Source organism: Crinia signifera, chromosome 2 (assembly GCF_055691185.1).
Source record: "Crinia signifera chromosome 2, ASM5569118v1, whole genome shotgun sequence".
Taxonomy (NCBI): Eukaryota; Metazoa; Chordata; class Amphibia; order Anura; family Myobatrachidae; genus Crinia; species Crinia signifera.
In genome coordinates, this window is record NC_139218.1 from 115378579 (window position 1) to 115400594 (window position 22016).

The following is a 22016-nucleotide window of genomic DNA, read 5'->3' on the forward strand; positions in this document are numbered from 1 at the left end:
AGAGGTGCAAAGACCTCTTGCTCCAAAATTTGTCAGCTGAAGCGGAAAGTGGCAGGCACACAACTTCTCCTTCAATTTCTACCACTGGGGTTGCGAGGAAAAAGCTAAATTTTCCTAAGAGACCCACTGCTATTCAGTCCGGAAATATATTTGACATCTGGTCCGGACTGAAGGAGCTTCCTAGCATAATGGACATGTCGACTGCTACTGACTATGATGCTATCACAATTGATAGAATGGTGGATGACTACTTTGCCGATAGCATTGATATAGGTATGTCAGATTGTCCATTCCATTATTGGCAAGAAAAAAAGGCAATGTGGCGTCCTTTGCACAAACTGGCTTTGCTTTACTTAAGTTGTCCACCCTCCAGTGTATATTCTGAGAGAGTCTTCAGCGCAGCTGGGAACCTTGTAAGCGATCGGCGTAGGACAGAGGTTCCCAAACTTTTTTATATCACGGCACCCTAAAGTATCAGAATATTTTTCAGGGCACCCCTAGGCCAAAGTTTGTTACCAAGAATAAAAAAAATTAAAAATTAACAGAAATAAGTTGTGCTTTTATGTCCAGTTATGTGGTGAGGAACACAGTTCGCTTCTGTTTCCCCACATATTTTATAACTGGAAGCCCCAAGCACTGATTTTGCCTGTTTCATTGGCCATAAATAATTTGAATTGGTTCTGAACCACCAACCTGAGGCACCCCTGCAAGTGCTCCGAGGCACCCCGGGGAGCCTAGGCACACAGTATGGGAACCACTGGCGTAGGAGGTTACTTCCACAAAACGTGGAGAAGATGATGTTCATAAAAATGAATTTCAAATTCCACGAACTTGACCTCCTTCACCAGCACTTACGTCCTCCTAATACACACAGTCCTCCTGTATTGGTTGATTCCAGCGACGACGAATTAATTGTGTGTGAAGAAGAGGATGAGGCTGAGGAATCTGATGCTGAGGATGACATCTTGTAAAGCCAGTTTGTGCAATGCCCATTGCCATTTATTTTTTGTGGGGGCCCAAACAAACCAATCATTTCAGCCACAGTTGACAGTCCCTGCCGCTGAAATGATTGGTTTGTTAAACTGTGCATGTCCTGTATACAACATAAGGGTGGGAGGGCCCAAGGACAATGTCATCTTGTACCTCTTTCTGCGTCATTTGTTGGCTCTTTGTAGCGTCCTAAATTTTTAAATCTTTGATGGATGAATGGTGGGGAGATGGGTGGTTTCTCTCTCCACATCATCCATTATGGATGAAAATATGTCCTCATGGACATCCATGGTCTTATCCATTCCTATCGTACTTCTTTTTGGATGGGATGTCCCGGATGGATGGATGGCTGGGTGGCAGGGCCCCAGCAAATCTTTTTCTTGCACTTCTTTCTGCGTCATTTGTTGGCTCTTTGTAGCGTCCTAAAATTTTAAATCTTTGATAGATGAATGGTGGGGAGATGGGTGGTTTCTCTCTCCACATCATCCATTATGGATGAAAATATGTCCTCATGGACATCCATAGTCTTATCCCTTCCTATCGTACTTCTTTTTGGATGGGATGTCCCGGATGGATGGATGGATGGCTGGGTGGCAGGGCCCCAGCAAATCTTTCTTGCACCTCTTTCTGCGTCATTTGTTGGCTCTTTGTAGCGTCATAAATTTTTAAATCTATGATGGATGAATGGTGGGGAGATGGGTGATTCGCTCTCCACCCCATCCATAATGGATGAAAACATGTCCTCAGGGACATCCATGGTCTTATCCATTCCTAGACCGAGTGCGTGGCTTTGGGAGGAACACACTTGATTTGGTGAAGTGGTGAGGGAGGTAAGGGAAAACACACCTAGCCAGCCAGCTCAAACAAATTAACCTTAGCGGTGAATTGGGTGACAGATGTCGCAGACAAATTGACCCTACTACCTAGATAGCGGTCTATAAGGGTAGACTATATAGGGATCTCCTAGCCTGGGGTCCTAGAGAGGTGGAGGCCACCAATTACCCCACCCCTGCCACCAATTACCCCACCCCCCTCCACCCATTAGGTGATGGATGAGGAGGCAACTGGTAATGCTCCCAGCGTTCAGAAACCACGTGACCTCACGCCAGATAGGGGTCTTGTTAGATATTAAACTGATCTAATCAGATACTACCTTGCAGACTAAATAAGTGCTGCACAAAACGCCCACTGCTCCTTGGCTGAACATGAGGAAGAGTGCACAATAAAGCCAAACAGGGGTTTTGGTACTTGATTGGATCTTCTACCAGAGGAGCGCAGCTACTAGTATAGCTTTGAACGAAGATCGGTCCTTCTCTATTGGGGAAGAATATATGTCATCAGTGACATCCAGAGTATTTATCCTCCTTTTGGGATAGTATGGATGGATTGATAAATGTTTGGGAAGAAGAAGTCCCAACAGCTGCTGATGGTCAGCGTACTAGACCAAGTGCGTGGCTTCGGGAGGAACACATGTAAAGAGGTGAAGTGGTGAGGGAGGAAATGGAACGCACGCATAGCCAGTCTGATCAAGTTTGATAAGGAGGTAACTTCACAAACCACGTGACCTCACGCCAGATAGGGGTCTTGTTAGATATTAAACTGATCCAATCAGATACTACCTTGCAGACACAGTCAATGCTGCACCAAACACCCACTGCTCCTTGGCTGCACATGCCAAACTGCAAAATCAATCCACATTGGGCTCTTGGTACTTGTGTGGAGGTTCTAACAGAGAAGCGCAGCTACAAGGACAATTTCAACTTGCACATCTTTGTATTCTTTGCTCTTTTTTTGAGGGGGAGGTTATTAAACTGCCACCCTGTCTGCCCCTGTAGTGCTGCTCTGCTTCCAACATGTGTCAGGTTGGAAGTGTAAGGTCCACATGTATGTGATGCCCACTGCTGTCGCCTAGCTTAGTCATCCAGCTACCTCGGTATAACCTTATGGCCCTACTACAGTAAATGAAAACGATTTTGTGAGCTGTGAAGTGATCAAAATTGTCTAGAAATGAGTGGAAACTAATGTTATTGAGCTTAATAACACTTTAGGGGCAAAAACAGGCCCGAAAACTATTATTTTAGCAATTTTAAGCATTTTTCCAAAAAAATCCAGATCCAAAACCAAAACCCGCAAGGGTGGTTTTGCCAAAACCAATCCAGATCCAAAACCCGAAGGGAGATCCAGATCCAAAACCAAAACCCGAAAAAGTGCCCGCCGCACATCTCTAATTCATAGTTTCCTTACGATATGCCTATAGGCGAAAACAGACCAATGAGGTGGAATGTGAGCATTGCAGATTAGCTTTCACACCTCCACAGTTTATATTTAAGCTGTGTTTGTGGTGTGGTCTTTTGACATTTTGACTTGCTGCAGAACTGAGAAGTGCAACAAGTGAAAAGTGTCTTGTTTGCAAGTTACAGATGTAGCGCCGCTCACTATTGCCTGGCGCCGCCAGATCCCTTTCACTGGCGAGAGCAGGCAATAGGGACTGGGACGCACGTGCGTCTCACACGCACGCTCGTCCCAGTATCGCGGCGGCTGAGCAGCGTCTCCCTGCCAGTCTCCGCTTCAGGGAGACACTGCCCAATTCGGGGGGGGGGGGTCGGGGCAGCGAGGGGGACCATCGTTGATGGCGGGGGGCAGGCTGCGGGGACCCCCTTCAGGCTTCGTTGCCACAGGGCGCGCAAGCGTCTCGTGCGCCCCTGGCGGCAGCCGGCCACTGGTGGAGTGGCAGCAGCTCCATCTGTATATCAAGTTTAGTGGGTTGCAGGGCTGCTTTAGGGGTGTATGGCATGCCATGTGCCTTGGTTTGAGTGGGGCTGGTGTGTTTTTTAAATGTGTTTTGTGATTTCAATGTTTTTTCTTTGCAGCTTTTTAATGGTATAGCAAGTTTAGGTGTTGCAGGGTGTTTGAGTTGTGTGGTGCACCATGTGCCTTGTTGTGGTTGTTGTCTTTTTTTAAAATGTGTATAGTGATTAAAATGTTTTTTTCTTTGCAGGTTTTTAATGGGATATCAAGTTTAGGGGGTGCAGGGGTTTTTGGGGTGTATGGCATGCCATGTGCCTTTTGTTGGTGGGGTAGGTGTGTTTTTAAAATGTGTTTGTTGATTGTAATGTTTTTTTTTTTCCTTGCAACTTTTTAATACGATAGCAAGTTGCAGATGGTTTGGGGGTGTGTGGCATGCCATGGTTTTGTTGGGGTTGTTGTCTTTATTCTTTGTTTGGTGCTGGTTTAGGTGGGGGCAGGTGTGCTTTTTAAATGTGCTTGGTGATTAAAATGTTTTTTTTCTTTGTATCTTTTTAATGGGATAGCGAGTTTTGGGTTGCAGGGGGAGGGGGTGTTGGGGTGAATGCGGTGATGTGCTGGACCAGGGGCAGGGTGCAACATGCCTCCCAGGTCGGTATGCATTTCAGCATTCTGGGCCTGGCCTGCTTGCGTCACATGGCCGGGAGACGGGGGATGTTTCCCGGCCGCTCACTTTGCGGCCTATTGTTCTTCGTGGTCCCCTGTGGCTGAGAAGTTAGGGAGAGATCCACACACAAGGATGCTGCTACTGTTTCTCCCAGGCAGAGATTAAGCTGTCAGCCATGTACAAGTGGACTTAACAGCCTCCAAGAGCAGCAGCAGTGAGCTTGCAGATGCATAAGCGCTACCACCCTCCACCCCCCTTAACAGCAACAGACGGTGGGTCTAGAACAGGGGATGGAGCTACCTGTGCCAAGGGGCGGGGCTAAATGGTTAAAAGTGGGTAGAGTTACATGGGAGCAGTTGGATTCATATCAGGTCGGGTCAGCCGCTAAGCCAAGTAAGTGGAGCCACACTCACAGTCAGTCAGTGTATGGCCAATATGTATAGAAGCAGCCATGCTATAGGAAGCGTTATCTGTGTAGGCAGGGCTGGTCCTGTGGGCATTAGGCACTATGCATGTAAACATCTCTGCTACTGGAGGCATTACGCATGTAATCAGCAGTGCTGCTACTGGGTACATTGTCACTGCTCCTGGGACCTGGGGCATTATGTGTGTTGCTCCCAGGGTTTGTTATGCATGTAAGCGTCACTGCTACTGGGTGTGTTATGCGTATTAGTGGCACTGCTACTGGGTGATTTATGTGTGTTTGCGGTGCTGTGATTTGAGCACTATGAGACAAATCAAGAAGTCACAGGTTGACACCATCTTTTCCAGTAACTAAGATCATTCCGCACTGATTTTGAAAACTTCCATAAATTTTATGTTAGGACCACAAGGCACTTTATACATAACCAAGTACATTGCACACCCCTTTGTAGGTCCACAAGGCGCTTTTCACATAACAGATGGAGCACCTCTAAGCCAGCGCCGGGGCTCACCAGATTGCCCCCGCTGGCGAGCCGGCTCTCCATCTGACTGGGACGCGTGAACGTCCCACATGCACACGCGTCCCAGTTACAGTGCGGCGGGGGACATGAACCCTGCCTTTCTCTGCTTCAGGGAGATGGGCAGGGTTAAGGGGAAGGAGCAGGGAGGTGGGGGACTGTGTGTGTGACCATGTCGGGACCATCGGCGGGAACTCGGGGGAGCTCCGTTAGAAGTGGATGCGCGAGCATCCCTTTCCGGCGGCTGGCGGGGGCCGGCGGTTGGTGATCCAACTGCCAGCCCCTAGATATAAGAGAGATGTTCCATCTGTAGGTACATTTGCACACCCCTAGGTAGGTCCACAGGGCATTTTACACTTGAGGAGTGTACTCAAAGGATAGATACGTTTGGAAAAAAGTTGGAGAAGTAGGAAAGCGACCCTCTTTTTCAGAGTACTTTTGAGAAGTTCAAAAGGGACCTTGAGACCTATGAAAGTGTCATCACCGAACGTAAAAAGAACAAGTTTATGAGAGATCAACACGATTTTGCAACTGGAAAAATTTTCAATTGGACTAGACCACAGAGATCGCATAGGCCGACGTACAACCGAGATCAGCGGGGCACACAATCAATCTCCGAATCTGATTATTCCAGCACTGACGACAGCACCCATACTGAGGAGACCAATACCAGAGGAAACGATTTTTTAGAATTTGGCAGAGGCAGAGGACATTATCAGGGAAGAGGAAGACCAGACGAAGTAGGAAGAAGGGGAAGACGAGATTGGACAAGATGGGAGCCGCGTCAGCCGAGTCGACAATCCCAAAGGAAACGCCCACAGTAGACTCCACAGTAACGAAGTTACAAATTATTAATCTATCTGACCATTCTCTCACCACGGAACAGACTAGAGTTCTGGAAAAAGGCCTATCATTCTCACCAACCCAAACATTTGACAGATTTCACTGGGAAACCAGTTTGAATCTGTTTGGTAGGAAACTACTTCTAGCCAAGTTTCATGCTCGCCGTCAAACGGATACCCTTGACGTCCCAACGAACTGGACATAACAAGAATTACAGGCCATTGCAGATCTGGAAGGGCTACAAGGAACAGAAACTTCTGTCTTAAGCAACAGAACAATCTGCAAGAAAAAGTCAACTTTTTTCCCCCAGGACACCATATGCCCCGAAGTTAAGGTCTTTGTAAACCTGGTCTCTAAAGAATTTGATGAACTACACCGTAAAAACAAAAAATATAGAACCTCACCAAAACTGAAAAAGCAGCAATCAAAGAGATCAAAGATTGGCAAGACATTGTCATTAAACCATCGGACAAGGGGGGGAATATCGTCCTATGGCCAACAGATATGTATCTGAAAGAAGTTCACTCACAATTGGATGACAAATCCTGCTATGCCAAAACCCTATTCGACCCCACTTCCAACGTCAAAGTTGCTTTTGAAAGAATAATAGACAGGGCTCTACTAGACGGTACCATCACCAAACCGGAACACCATTTCCTGCTGAACCCCAATCCAAGAATAGCCACCTTTTATCTCCTTCCCAAGGTGCACAAGAATCTACAATCACCTCCGGGCAGACCAATTGTTTCCGGCAACGGGTCGCTCATAGAAAATGCCTGTATCTTTTTGGACGTTCACCTTCAGCATCATGTCATGAGCCTACCCTCATACACCAAAGACACAACGGAAGTCTTGAAGAAACTGAATAACATCTACTTAGACGATGACCATCTCCTTGTGTCTTTGGATGTTGAATCTCTCTATAACTGCATCAGGCATGATCTTGGGATCGCGGCTGTACGATACTTCCTGGAAATAGAGGGCATTACCCCTTTTCATGATTTTCTTCTGATCCTTCTGGACTTTGTACTACACAAAAACTACTTTGTTTTTGAACAGCATTACTACATCCAAGGAAGAGGGACAGAGATGGGGGCTGCCTGTGCCCCCACTTACGCCAACCTCTTCCTTGGATGGTGGGAAAAAGAAGTTGTTCTCCAGGATGACACATACATTGACTGCGTCCATATGTGGACACGATATATCGATGATATACTGATAATTTGGAAGGGATCACCGGAACACCTCACCAACTTCATCCAAAGACTAAATGTGAACACCCTAAACCAGAAATTCACTTATGACTGGAGCCCGGACAGTATCACCTTTCTTGATCTTCGTATACAGTATATCGGGGTGCCAACAATGCCCTATCCACGGAACTATATAGAAAAACTACCTCTACAAACAGCCTTCTACATAGGAGCAGCTTCCACTTCCCGCCAACTGTTACCAATCTTCCAAAAGGCGAATTTCTCAGATTGAGACGTAATTGCTCTGACGATGCCACATACAATACACTGTGCCGAGATCTTACCAACAGGCTACAAGAAAGGGGCTATTCGAAGAGACTTATCAAGAGATCCATGAAATCTATCCAACAGAAAACTAGAGATGACATCTTATTCAACACCAAGCCACAGGATGATACTCCACCAATCATCAGAATAGTAGGCGATTTCTGCAACGAATGGAGGGAGGTCAGAGATTCAATTCAGAAACATTGGCATGTATTATTAACAGATGAGGATTTGGCCTCCAAATTGAACCCGAAACCTGACATGAGCTGGCGGAGAGCACCTAATCTTAAGGACAACCTGGTCCGCAGCCACTATGTGGCAAAACGTGCTACACAACCTACAACAGTTGGCAGTTACCCATGTGGCAGCTGCAAAGCATGTAAGCACATTATCAACACTCAGACAATCAGAGACAGGTATGGCGATGACATCAGGATCAGGGGCTTCTATAACTGTAGATGTCAAAACATCATATATTGCATCACCTGCCCATGTCAGGCCAGATACGTAGGGATGACGTCCCGACCCCTAAAACAGAGGATTTTGGAGCACATAGGTAACATCCGTAATGCCTCCAGGGACAAAGATAATTTCAAAACCCTAACCTCAATTGCACGTCACTTCCTCAGGATGCATGCCTCAAATACGGATGACCTGAAATTCTCAGGCCTCGAACAAGTACACCTGGGCTGAAGAGGAGGAGACATCAATCAGGCACTCCTCCGTAGGGAAAGCTGGTGGATTTTCCAGCTAGGTTCACTTGCCCCAAAAGGCCTCAATGAGGACATTAAATACAGTGCCTTTTTGTAAACACCGGATAATAACAGGATTCATACTTTCTTTCCATCCCCCTCATCTCCATTTTTTACTTCCATTCATTAATGTTTCATCAATTAATTTTTCATTAATTAAAAAGCTTTCATAATATTTTTTTTAAAAATATAAAAAAAATTTTTTTTCATTTCATGGGTTTTTTCACTTTTTCATTTTACGACTTATCCCATCACAAATAGCAGGAAGCGTTTCTCCCTTGTTCCTCCAGGCCGTTACCTTCCCCCATACTGTCAACCCAGTATCATATGATAAACTACCTAAGCTGTGTGTATTACACTAAGCGTATCTGCATCGAATCTACCAATCTCTTGTCCTCTTTATTCTATATTCATGTTTCCACAGTTATGTATCCCCCCACCTACGGGTGTTTATGTATCCCCCCTTTGATCCCATACCACATAAATTATCTCCATCTGACACATTCTCCAACCCAGTATTCTCAAGCTAATTAGCATTAGTATACATATATAATAAGTGTCCAAATCTGTCATAATGTTAATAATTACTTAGTTATATTCTTGTGTCAACTCTATATTTATATTCATATATATATACACATATCCATACCCACATTAACTTTTACTCCCATTTTTACTTGCGGTTTATACACCTCTGTGGCCAATTTGTAAAATGCAACTTTACCATCCAGCCGGACAGACTTCGCTATCCCATTCCCGCATCAGCGTCCTTAACACCATCTCCTATCCTTCACCTTTTTTCATCATTTTTTCCCCCACCCTCACAGCCAGCGACATAGACAACGTAGCTACTTTAGTAGCCATGGCAACCGGACAAGCGTTCCCTTAGCAGCAGGAGGCTTACCTGCCTCCACCGTCAGACCCGCCTCCACCGCCAATGACACATACTACGTAGCCACTTCAGTAGCCATGGCAACCCGATATGCGTTCCCTCAGCAGCATGAGGCTTACCCGCCTCCACTGCCAGACCCCCTATTCTCATTGGCCCCACGAACCGTAAGTAATCCCTCCTAGTCCTCCCACTTGCACACACCCCTGTGACCAAGCTTTACGCGAAACACGTGTCAGGACACACGTGGTCACGCCCCCACCACTCCCACCAGTGCCGGCAGAGAGGAGTAACACAGACGGAGTTACTTCCTATCCGTCCCATCGCTTTTTCTCAACCCGGCGCAGCAGCACGGACGGTGCAGTCATCAGCGGCTACTCCAGCTTCTCACCTCCTCCCCCTGGATCTGACAGCAGCGATACCATCGCCGGCGTCAGCCGGCTTAGGTAACGGGGCAAACCCCCATACCCTGGTCTCCCACATGACGGATATATCGCACATAGTACTTATCTCGCTGACACCTATACGGGGATCCCAGCTCAGGGGATAAATTGTTTGTGCACTGTATATGCCGCATATGTGCTCTGTATATGTTTGTTATAAACACTGACAGCACATGTAGTCTTTGAAAACCTAAACACAGACCGTTAATAGCCTTCAATTGCACACTTAGATGGTGATTAAGTTAATAACTCTCACATGTGTCAGTCGTAAATAAAGTATATGGAGAAAAACATCCATGGGTACAAATAAGAAATATAATTTGTCTGTAAAATACCAGAACCTACCAAATCAGCAATGGATATCTATACCAGGTTGAACTAGATGGACGCAAGTCTTTTTTCAGCCTTACCTACTATGTAACTATATACTCTTTTAAAGGACCTAATCACAATTGTTCAGAGTCCTATTATCCCATTCAATATTTGGATCCCCCGGTGTGCTTTTGGTGTTCAGAGTAATAAATACACGGACACCAGGAACAACTCTTTTCCCCATCTTGGGACCGTGGGTACATTTATTCATTTTTTCAATGTTTCCAATTTTTTTCAAATCAATTTTTCTGAATATATATCCCCACATTCCCCTGTCTTTTTCATCTTAGAGGAAGCTATCGCATGACCCCTCTGACTCTCATCAAATCATCCAATGTTAGCATGATGTTTGACAGCAGAGATGAGGGCAATGTTTGTTAGCACCTCCTTCAACTAAACTATTCAATTTCGGGGCTCTCTCATTCATCCAGCCAGTGCAAGCACTCCTGCAATGCTATAAAGGTAACAGGGTTGCTCTGCTCCGAACTGTTCGAACAGCAGAAGCTTACCTTGGCTCATCCACCCTATTGACATCGGAATTAACCAGTCAGGGCTATACAGCCATACTTCACTGGACCGCCTGTAATCCATCCGAACACAGAAGCTAAGCAGTGAGAGGCTGGATCAGTACCTATATGGGAGACCTATAGGGAACATCCAGTGCTGTATTTATCCACTGGAACAGTACGCCTGTCGACACTGTTGAGGTGTAGCCACAACCCTTTTGACCCCTCCTTTCTCTCTTCCTTCATGCGTTGAACAGTCTATATCCACCAATGCAGACACTGTAGTGGATATCATAGTGGTGGTGTGCAGTGACCAGTGCCCTATTTCGTTTGCCTGAACTGTATTATATATAAAAATTGTTATTAGGCAAACGTTACTAAAACATTTTCGCTCTTGTTAAAAATATTTTCTTCTAGTAATTGTCCTAATTATCGGCAGGAGTCCATCATATATGGTGAACTTCAACAAATGCATAAACGGTGTGTCGATAAAAATATATGTATGAACTTATTTTAGTATTAAAAGCTTCCTATTAAAAGTTACGTTTTATCCTTACATCATCTGTACATCCATTATACCTCATTATATTATATCAAGCGTGCCCCAAAAACCTTCTTGGTTCTTCTTTAGTCTTTTCTTATAGACTACACCCATTTTCATTTTACACTTTGCCAGGTACAGATGGAGCCATTCTCATTAGAAGTCCTGCAGCACTATCCCCGCTCCCTGCTTATCTACCCGCTCCCTACATGCTCTGCCCACTCCCTGTCCGTCTCCCTGAAGTGGAGAATGGCAGGGATGCACCCTGTCCCTGCTTCCTGCCACCCAGCTGAGAGGGACACGTGAGCGAGAAAGATGCTCGCACAACCCTGCCACCCACCAGCTCCACCAGAAACAGCGCCATTGCAAGCTGGCAGGCTTGCTCAGAGGGGCAAAATCTGTACATTTGCATACCCCTAGGTAGGCCCATAAGGCACTTTACTCAAATTAGTACATTTGCACACACATAGGTAGGCCCAAAAAGCACTTTACACTTCACCAGGTACATTTCCATACCTCAAGTTAGGTCTAAAAGGCACTATACTTTTCACACATTTAGGGGTATATTAACTCACCTGGTACAGAGTAGGGATGGTCCATAGAGGCAGGTCCATTAGAAATAGAGGACAATCATGGTTAAGGTACAACTTGGGTTCCCCTTGAATAAGCTTCTATGGTTTAAAGGTGACCCTGCAGGGAAACAGTAAAGACAAGAAAAATAAATGTTTAAAAAAGGTAAACAAATTACACTTTGCAGAGAGAAACTTGGTGAAGCATTCATTGCAAGAAGAAAGTCCTTGCATTTAGGGGTATATTGGGGAGGTCCAATAGAAGTAGACATCAACCACGGTCAAGGTATACATCTAATTCTTTGGTTCCACTAGAATAAGCTTCCATAATACTGATGTAAAAAAGTAGACACATTTCGCTTTGCAGAAGGAAACATGTATCCTTATTGAGAATATTGAGTCAATTCAACAATGGGGAGGTATTCCATGGTTAAATGTTTATATCCTTTGGAGAATAATCAACAGATTTAGGGGATTAGTTTATTCAGGGGTGCACGGTGAGAATACTGCACTATTTTTACATTAGTTGCAGCATACACATTTATCAATAATGTGTACTGTTAAGCCAGACCACAGTCTTTGTAGCCTCAAGGTTCTACTGCATTTGAATGTAATGGTGTGGCAAACACCTGATTTGGAGGTATCTCACCCGCTGTGGGACTCCCCGTCTCTCCCTGAGCGTGGATTGCAGTCAGTGTTGGAAGGTGCCGGCTGCACAATGTGCACACAGCCATGCTTGCTGGAATTCTGTTTAGGATTCGCTGCACAGTCGCCATGTTCCAGAGGGCTGGAGCCTTCGCTGCCAGCCCTCGCTGACACAGTATTCAATGCCGCAGGGCTCGCTGCCCCGACGGCAAATGTTAACCCCTGCGGCGGATGCCGCAGGGAGCTAGGGGACGGTGGCAGGCAGGGAGATGGAAGTCTCCCTGCCTGCCCCAGAATGTATGTGAGGGGTAGGAGAGCTCCCCGGACCCAGGCAGCACAACCTGCCCCCCGGGAGAGCTAGCAGGGGACCAGGTAGTGAATATATGAATATGTAATGAGCCGCTCTCGGCTCCTGGCCCCCTGCTGGCTGTTATGTGTAAAAATAAAAATATTTTTTTTAGCCTTCACAGAATAAAATTCCTAATTTTTTTACACTAATTTTTTTTAAAAAAAAACATTATTTTAAAAGTTTACATTCCACTTCACCATGAAAAGATGGCGATTGCTACAAGGTGATACACGGTGAAAATCACATAGAAAGCAATTCGCCATCTTCTCATTGAATACACTCACGGTAAATCACATTGAAAAACCCATTGAAAAACCACAACAAATTGCGGAGACTATCAGATGGCGAATTGTTCGTCATTTACTGTTCGCTGATGGTGAAAAGTGCATGTTGAATAGGGTGATTCACTTTCTGACAAAAAAAATCACCTTCCAAAGTGAAAATAGCACAAATTCACCATGAAACATGGCGAATTGGCCTCATTGAATACTGCCCTCAGTGTTGGAAGGTGCCGACTGCACAGTTTGCACACAGCCCTGCTTGCCGGACTTCTCTCCCGCTCCCCCTCTCTCCCCGGAGTTCTCACTAACTCGTTTCCTCCCAGACACAAATCACATTTAGAAATATGCAGAATATACCAAAGAAGCACTAATGTCTGCTGGGATGTTAGAGGTATTTTCTGCCGTGGTAAATTGGGTCATCAGGTCCCCTTAACACGTTTCTCCACAATTATTAGTGGCGGTTTCTTCAGAAGGTTAGTTTGGACCTTCCCGGGGTTGATTTTTAAACGTTTTTAAATGTTTAAGACCCAATCCCGGTCTTAATTAGGATTCGTTAGGTGTAATTAGATACATATGGTTCCTTACTTTATATTTACTTAGGTAGGGTTAATATCTTTAGCACATACAGCATAGATAAAACATAATAAAAACATATGTTGCAAATAAATACAGGTTGAGTATCCCTTATCCAAAATGCTCGGGACCAGGAGAATTTTGGATAACGGATTATTCCGTATTTCGGAATATTTTAATATTTCAATGATGTATTTTGAAGTATCTTGCATTTATGCTGTATAAACACATAATATACACACAAATATATTTTATTACCACATAAAATACACACAAATATATTTTATTTGTTCAAAAAACAAGGTTTCAAAACGTGAAACAAAATGTGTGTACTATCTCAGCACTGAATTTGAATGCCAAGCAATCATTGTCTTGCACATATATAGTGCCAGTTACATATCATGTCCCCAGTGATGCTGTTACAAATGTCCCCAGTGAGTTTTTAGCAAAAAAATTTTTTTTTTTCACTTTCTGGAATGTCTGGTTTTCGGAATAATTCGGATAACGGATATTCGGATACGGGATACTCGACCTGTATATAAATCATGGCAACCCTTTGATTCATAGTATCAATCATACATAGAATATACAGTATATATACACACATACTTGTAATCTCAGTGTAATTAATTTAAAGATGAATACATTTGTAAAGTTAAATCTATCCTATGCATCTCTATGTCTATGCATACACTAGCACTAGTGTATGCATATTACGTGTATAAATGACTGGGAGAAAGTAGTTTTTAGATATATGTACTTTTGATCTTCAAAAACACTACGGGTGACATTCTATGGATTGAGATAAATGCGCATGTTTTTATATCGCACCACATCGCCGCTATTCACCCTTTTTAAATTCGCATTTTTTGTAATAAATCGCATATTTAATGTGATGCGCTTTGGAGGCTGAAAAGTGCGAAGTGGTGCGATTTGCGGCGAAGTGGTGCAAATTTAAGTCACAAAAAAGTGTGATTTCTTCCGCCGGTCATGTGCGAGTTTTGGACCAACCGGAGTGCGATTTACAAAACTGTCTCCGCATGACTAAGAACCCCTCAACCTATTGGCCCACCTCTGTCCCCTCCATTATGCATCACACCCCCTATATAAAGGGGCACTGGTGCCATTTCACTCTTTGATAGGAAGTAAGGAGCATGGAGAGGAGCAGTAGCAGTGTGAGTAGAGGAAGAGGTGTTGGTGGCAGAGTGAGGAGTGGCAGAGGGAGCAATGGCAGAGTGAGGAGTGGCAGAGGAAGCAGTGGCAGAGGGAGCAGTGGCAGAGGGACCAGTGGCAGAGGGACCAGTGGCAGCAGCCAGCCAAGTGGGAGAGCCAGCAGTGTGGCAGGCAGCATGGCCACAGCAAGGCCAGCCCCAGACCAGGCCCTGGCGGTCCAGCCCAAGCAGGAGGAGGTGGAGGATCCGCTGGCATCCCCATCCTATAGCCAAGACCATGACCATACCCCACAGCAGCTGCAGGAGGGCCACATGTCAAAGGTGGAGGAAGATGGAGGTGTGGAGGAGGAAGACACTGGCATGGAGGAGGAGGGGTACATGGCTAGAGTAGAAAATGAGGAGGAGGAGGAGGAGGAGGAGGTAGAAGCTGGCCGCACCAAAAGTGGCCGAAAGGTCAGATTCTCCTACGAGGAAAATGCTGCGCTTGTCCGGGCTATCATGCATGTGTTTGACCGGTTACTTGGGAAAACTCACCACAAGACCACTGCACAGCGCAAAAGGGCTATGTGGAAGGACATCACCTAGGCGGTGAACGCTGTAAGTCAGCACAAGCGCCTGGTCAGAAATGTCAAGAAGAAATTCAATGACATCAAAAGGCAGCTAAAAAGTAAAATGGCCATGGAGTTGGAGGAGGCCAGCAAGACTGGCGGAGGAAGCCCCACCAGTGTGTGCTACACATCCTATAAGGTGAAGTTGAAGCGCATCATATAGCCTGAGGTCCTGCCTGGCATGCACGTGGCGGATACCGATAGGCCGCAAACGCCATCCAGAGCTGGTAAGTGTGACCACATGCAATCTTAAACAAACATGCCAATGTTTTCAAACTGTAATCTTCACTTGAATTGTTATGCTAAGTAAAGTGCTGCTGTGGAACTACATAGCCCAGCAAGGTCATGCACAAGAAATTGCCTGCTCCTACTTTCAAATTGCTCATAATGCTGGGCCTTGTAGTTCCACAACTGCTGATATTGATCAACACTGTAACATTCTTTCTAGCAGCCTAACATGTATGTGGCCAAAAACACATAGGTGTACTGGTGGTTTAGCTGCCATGCCTACATACCACAGATTATCCAATAGTTGTCATGTGTACAATAGTTTAATAATACTCTAACAAAATAATCTGGAAAAAAAAATCATGTGGGGAATAAATAATGTAGTCCTTATCCAAATGAAGTATTGTCCATTAATGTCATTTCAGTGCACGTTTGCCATAAATGCTTATCCATTGCAAGGTACATAATGGCTGCCCATCTTTCCTTTCACAGATTGTCCATCCTGAAGTGCAAACGCATCCAAGACAAGAAGGCCCGTTGCTGCAGAATCTGTGGAAGCAGGTAAATGAACAAAAAACACGCCATTACACATACAGTACACACACCCATGTCACATCAACAATATCTCACACTACATTCATCTCCTGCTGCTACATTGCAACAGAAATGAATGTAATCTGAGCTAGGCATGTGACTTATTATTAATGTCAATGTTACATGCTGTATCGGGGTACATGTGTAAGTACATAAGACCCCTAGGTATGTGCGTCCAGCATCTCAAGCCCTTTCTAAAACAGTACTGAAGAGAGTCTGGCCTATATATGCATCAGTACTTACCTCCTCATCTGTATCCACAGGTACTATACAACTAGGAACAGATCAAACTGATTCTTCAATGATGTTGTTGGACGAAATGGACATCATTCTTGAACCTGTGGAGACCTTTGCGGCAGAGGAGGAAATACAGACCTCATCACAGAATGATCTTCCCCCAAGTGGGGTGTCTCCCAACCCACCCACAAACACACCCCATACAGCAACAAATCGAATTTATGGCCTCCCAAAGCCTGCAAATAGGTAACATCCAGGGGTACATGCGTGACACGTTTCTTCAATTACGAAAAATTGCACGTAGTGTACGGGTAGGTGTAGGCACTCATGTGCGCATTGCTAATAGCATTGACACCCATTTGCATATCTAACTTCTGCTGTAAGGGAACAGAATAGCCATATTGGCAGCCTTGGGCAAAGTATAGCTGCACTAAGCCAATTATGCACAGCGCAGCACAATGCCTTAATAGGTATGCAGGCCCAACTACAGCAGCTGGAAGCCAATGTCGGAGGTGGCGCAGCATCAACTCTCAGTAGTGTATCTAGCACCCCAATAAGTGGATCCCCCACTTCCCCACCCCGTCGGAGTATTAGGACCCGTGGTGGGCTGGGTGCAGGTTCTAGAAGTGGTGTAGGGTTGCCTGATGGTGGGAGAAGATAGGTCATATTTTTGATAATTTTGTAATATGCAAGACATCTTGTTACATCACCCGACAGTTTTAATGTTTTACTGGCAAAAATGCAGATTGCTTCTGACATAGTATACTGCAGTAAAAATGTCTAACCGCATACCATTGTGTCAGTGTATTATTTATCAACCAATTGTGGTGTGTATTATGACATTGTGTAATGGTATATGACAATGGGATTGCTGTAAAGTAGTGTGGGGTAACTCCTGGCCCGTCAAAGGTTGTGGAACTACATATTCCAGCAAGCTCTGACACTTATGGTTTGGACTGTAATGGTTATAGTGTGTAAGGGCATGCTGGCACGTGTAGTTCCACAACACCAGTGAGCCATGTTTTTCAGCAAACATAATTCATACATGTATCAAATGTACTTACAAGCTTGATACCAGCAAGGGATAGGTCAACACCACCAGCTGCATCTGTTGGGCTCTGTGTATTAGGCTAAATGTGGGTGGAAACAGATGGTATTGGTAAATCATTTGTTTATGAGTACACTTACAGCAAAGTTACATTTTGGAATACAGGGCACATGTGCTTACCAGAAAAGTAACGGCTGATGATGTGTGCGCACCAGATTCCCCCTCTGCGTACCCCTCACTACCCGAGGTGTGGTAGGTTGGGCTTCCTGCACGACTGCTGCATGTTCCTCCTCCACATAGGCAGGTTGGGACAGGGCTATGTTGTGCAACATGCAGCAAGCCTGGACGATCATCACTACTTTCGCAGGGTGGTAAAGCAGCGTACCCGATGACCGGTCTAAACACCGGAATCTACTCTTCAAAACGCCAAATGTGCGCTCCACCACATTGCGGGTTGCAATATGGGCTTCATTATACCGGTGCTGTGCAGGGCCCTCTGGGGAGCGCAAAGGTGTCATGAGCCAGGAAACACACCCATATCCTGAGTCACCTAAAACACAGATAGGAAGTGATTGCCTTATATGGTAAGGTATGTGTTTTTTGCAAACAGGAGACACTGGTAGAAGAACAATATGCTTGTGACACAGGAGACACACACATTACAGCAGATACAAATAAGGACAGACAGGGTAATATGTAAAAAGGTACTTACCTAGTAGCCAGCCCTCTGGCATTTGGTGGCCGGTAAATCGGTTCCAGAGGGCTGAGTGTCTCAGAATATAGGCGTCATGGCAGTTCCCAGCAAAGCCTGTTACAACACTCAGGATTTTGAGGTGAGCATTGGAAACAACCTGCACGTTCAGGGAGTGCCGCCCACGCCTATTGACGTAGACGTGGCCCCGCACGTGCGGTGCCCTAATCCCAATGTGTGTGCAGTCTATAGCTCCCAGCACGTGAGGGAATGCTGAGAGTCTATAGAAAGCCAACTTGTGGTCCTGCCACTCCAACTCAGAACTGGGGAATCTGATGTATGTCCGCCACGACTTCTTTAAAGCAAGCAAAACTTGAGTAAAATGCTTAGAGAAAGTAGCCTGTGATACCCCCAAGGACCATGAGGTCACAGACTGAGTGGAGCCTGTGGCCAAATAGTAGAGGGCACACATTAATTTGTGCAGCCCAGACACTGCATAGTTGCCTCCCCCAAAAGGGTCCAAATCATCTCTCACCTGCTCATATAAGTCCAACAGGTTAATGCGGTTCAGCCTAAACATCCCCACAACCTGTTGATCCGAGAGGTAGACCAGGTACAGCCGAGCACGATACATACGTGGGGTACGCAGTAGTCGGGGGGCTACCTGGATCTGGCGCGCAGCTTCCTCCCTCCTGCACAGCTCCTCCAAATGGGCCACATCACAGATAAGCAACTCCAAACCACTCTGCAAAATCTCCATGTCTCAAACCCTCACAGGTGTCCTTAATGATGTTGGGGTTTATGTAGGGGTGTTTCTTAGTGAAAATGAGGGCACCTGTGCTGAAATTAACCATGTGTGCACTTGACCAAAGTGAGTTCTGGGCCAAATCGCCAAACAGAACCTGGTCTGAAATAAGTGCGATTATTAGACACCTTAGAAGTGCGATTTGCGAAAACGCATTGCCTTAAATAAGCGATTTGTATACTTTTCTGTACGAAAACATCTGGATGCGATATAAATGCGAATTTATCTTGCACTTTTGGTCCGCATGCGTTAACGCACATAATATGCGATTTCAGTCCCTTAGCGCATCCTATTAAATAGGCGATTTGACGGAAAAATGCGATGTCGCCATTTTGTTTACTAATTAACGCCAAAAAACACAAATCTCATCACATAGAATGTCACCCACTATTTAGTTTAAAATAACAAATAAAAAATTTATATTGATGTGTGTGTGTTGGGTCTCGATCCCATGACTGAGGAGGGCCTCTGCTGAAGTCCTCGAGCATGACCGACAGGCAACGAGAGCCAAGACAATGATAGACTAGCAAATAAGATAGATTTAACTTTACAACTGTATTCATCTTTAAATGAATAACTCTGAGATTACAAGTATGTGTTTATATATACTGTCTATTCTATGTATGATTGATACAAAGAATTTACAAAAGATGATTGAATCAAAGGGATGCCATGATTTATATATTTATTTGCAACATATGTTTTTATTATGTTTTTATCTGTTGAAATATCTATGCTGTATGAGCTAAAGATATTGCCGCTACCTAAGTAAATATAAAGTAAGGAACCATATGTATCTAATTACACCTAACGAATTCTAATTAATATGTGCTCGGGATTGGGTCTTGACATTTAAAAATCAACACCGGGAAGGTCCAAGCTAACCTTCTGATGCGTTAAGGGGACCTGATGACCTGACCTACCACGCAAGCAAATACCTCTAACATTCCAGCAGACATTAGCACTTCTTTGGTATATTCTGCATATTTATAAAGGTGCTTTAAGTCCGGGAGGAAACAAGTGAGTGAGAGCTCTGGGGAGAGAGGGAGCGGGAGAGATGTCCGGCAAGCACGGCTGTGTGCAATTTGTGCAGCCGGCACCTTCCAACACTGAGGGGAGTATTTAATGTTTTTATTCTCCATGTGCAGCGAATCCTGTTTAAGATTCACTCCACATTCACAGGGTTCAGGAGGGCTGCAACATTTGCTGCCAGCCCTCCCTGTCACCCTATTCAAGGCAGCAGGGGCTCGCTGCCCCTGCTGGTGAATTTTAACCCCTGCGGCGAATGCCGCAGGGAGCCGGGGGACGGAGGCAGGCAGGGAGATGTAAGCCTCCCTGCCTGCCCCAGAATTTGTGGGGGAGGGCTCCCGGGGCACAGGCAGCAGAGGCTGCCCCTCGGGAATGCTGGCACGGGACAGGGGTAGAAAGCCGCTCCTCTGGTTCCACATGTAACAAGCCGGGACCAGAGTAAAGTGAATATATGAATATCTAATGAGTGGCTTCCGGCCCCCTGCTGGTGAAAGTGTAAAAAACATTTTTAAATAAATAAAATAAAAATGTAATATAAATAAAATAAAAATGTAATATATATTAATGAAGCACATGAATAAAAATAGAATGTCACTTCACAGATCACTTTCCAGTTCACCCAAAAAAGTCAAATGCAAAATGGTGAATCATGGCAAAAATCAGGGAGAAAGCAATTCGCCATCCTAGCATTGAATACAGTCTCAGCGAATCCCAGTGAAAACCCCATTGAAATACACCAGCGAATTGCAGCGAGCATGAAACGGAGAACTTTCTGGCATTCACTGTTCGCTTTCGGCAAACAGTGAAAATTGAATAGGGTGAATCATATTTTCAGTGAAAAGAGCCAGAAAACAGCCAGATTCGCCGAAAAAATGTTGAATCGGGAGCATTGAATACTGGCCTGAGAGTGGGTGCAAGCTCCGGTGACAGAGGGATCGGGAGAGACATCCAGCAAGCTATGCAGCCGGCACCTTCCAACACTGACTGCAATCCACGCTCAGGGAGAGATGGGGAGTCCCACAGTGGGTGAGATACCTCCAAATCAGGTGTTTGCCACACCATTACATTCAAATGCAGTAAAACCGTGAGGCTACAAAGACTGCGGTCTGGCTTCACAGTACACATTATTGATCTGTGTATGCTGCACCTATTGTAAAAATAGTGCGGTATTCTCAACATGCACCCCTGGATAAACAAATTCTCATATGACATATCTAAATCTGTTGATTATTTTCCAAGGGATATAAACATTTAGCCATGAAATACCTCCCCATTGTTGAATTGACTCAATATTCTCAATAAAGATACAAAGGATATCTTTAGAGCTTTATAAATTAATCTGCTGGACTGGCCGAAAAATATACACAAATATTTGTGAGTAAATTCAGGTCATCACTATTGTTTTATTTGTGTTGATCTAGATTATTTTCAAGCTGATTTTTTTATAATAAATTGTTCAATTATTGTACATTATGTATATTAAAATGTATTATATGTGTTTTATCTGAGCGCTCTCTTTGCATTAATTATTGATTGATTAATGGTGTTCCAGTAAACCATCTGGGAGCTGCCCTCTGGGTAAAAACGTTACAATACTCAGCTGTTTAGTTCTACTTAAGTGTATTTACATAGATATATTGATGTCCATGGAGCGCTATAAACCATAAAGGGAGGATATTAATTTGTTATAATCCCCCATAACACTCCCTAGTATTCAATCCATTTGCACCCAATAGTTAGTTAAAAGTGTTCTTTACCATGCTACAGTATTAAAAGCTTTGCCTTAACCACATTTGTACAGTATGTTGGAGCCGTTAACTTACAGTGTACAGGGAACCTGGAGCCTGGCATTTTTTGTAATGCAGGTGGTAAATTATGTCAAGGATGAGGGGGGTAGGCATATGTTTTGTTTGCACGGGATGCAGTCAATTTCCCGGCGGTAGGAATCCCTGCGGTCAAAATCCTGACGCCGAAATCC

General features: G+C 44.8%; 1 long non-coding RNA gene across 1 annotated transcript in view; it reads right to left on the reverse strand.

Annotated features, from left to right (window-relative positions):
* The window catches only part of LOC146058835 (uncharacterized), a 120513-nt gene that overhangs the window by 46763 nt on the left and 51734 nt on the right, over positions 1 to 22016 (reverse strand). Inside the window, exon 2 of the long non-coding RNA XR_014469989.1 lies at positions 11785 to 11899. This is a non-coding gene — a long non-coding RNA (uncharacterized LOC146058835). The remainder of the gene's footprint in view (positions 1 to 11784; positions 11900 to 22016) is intronic.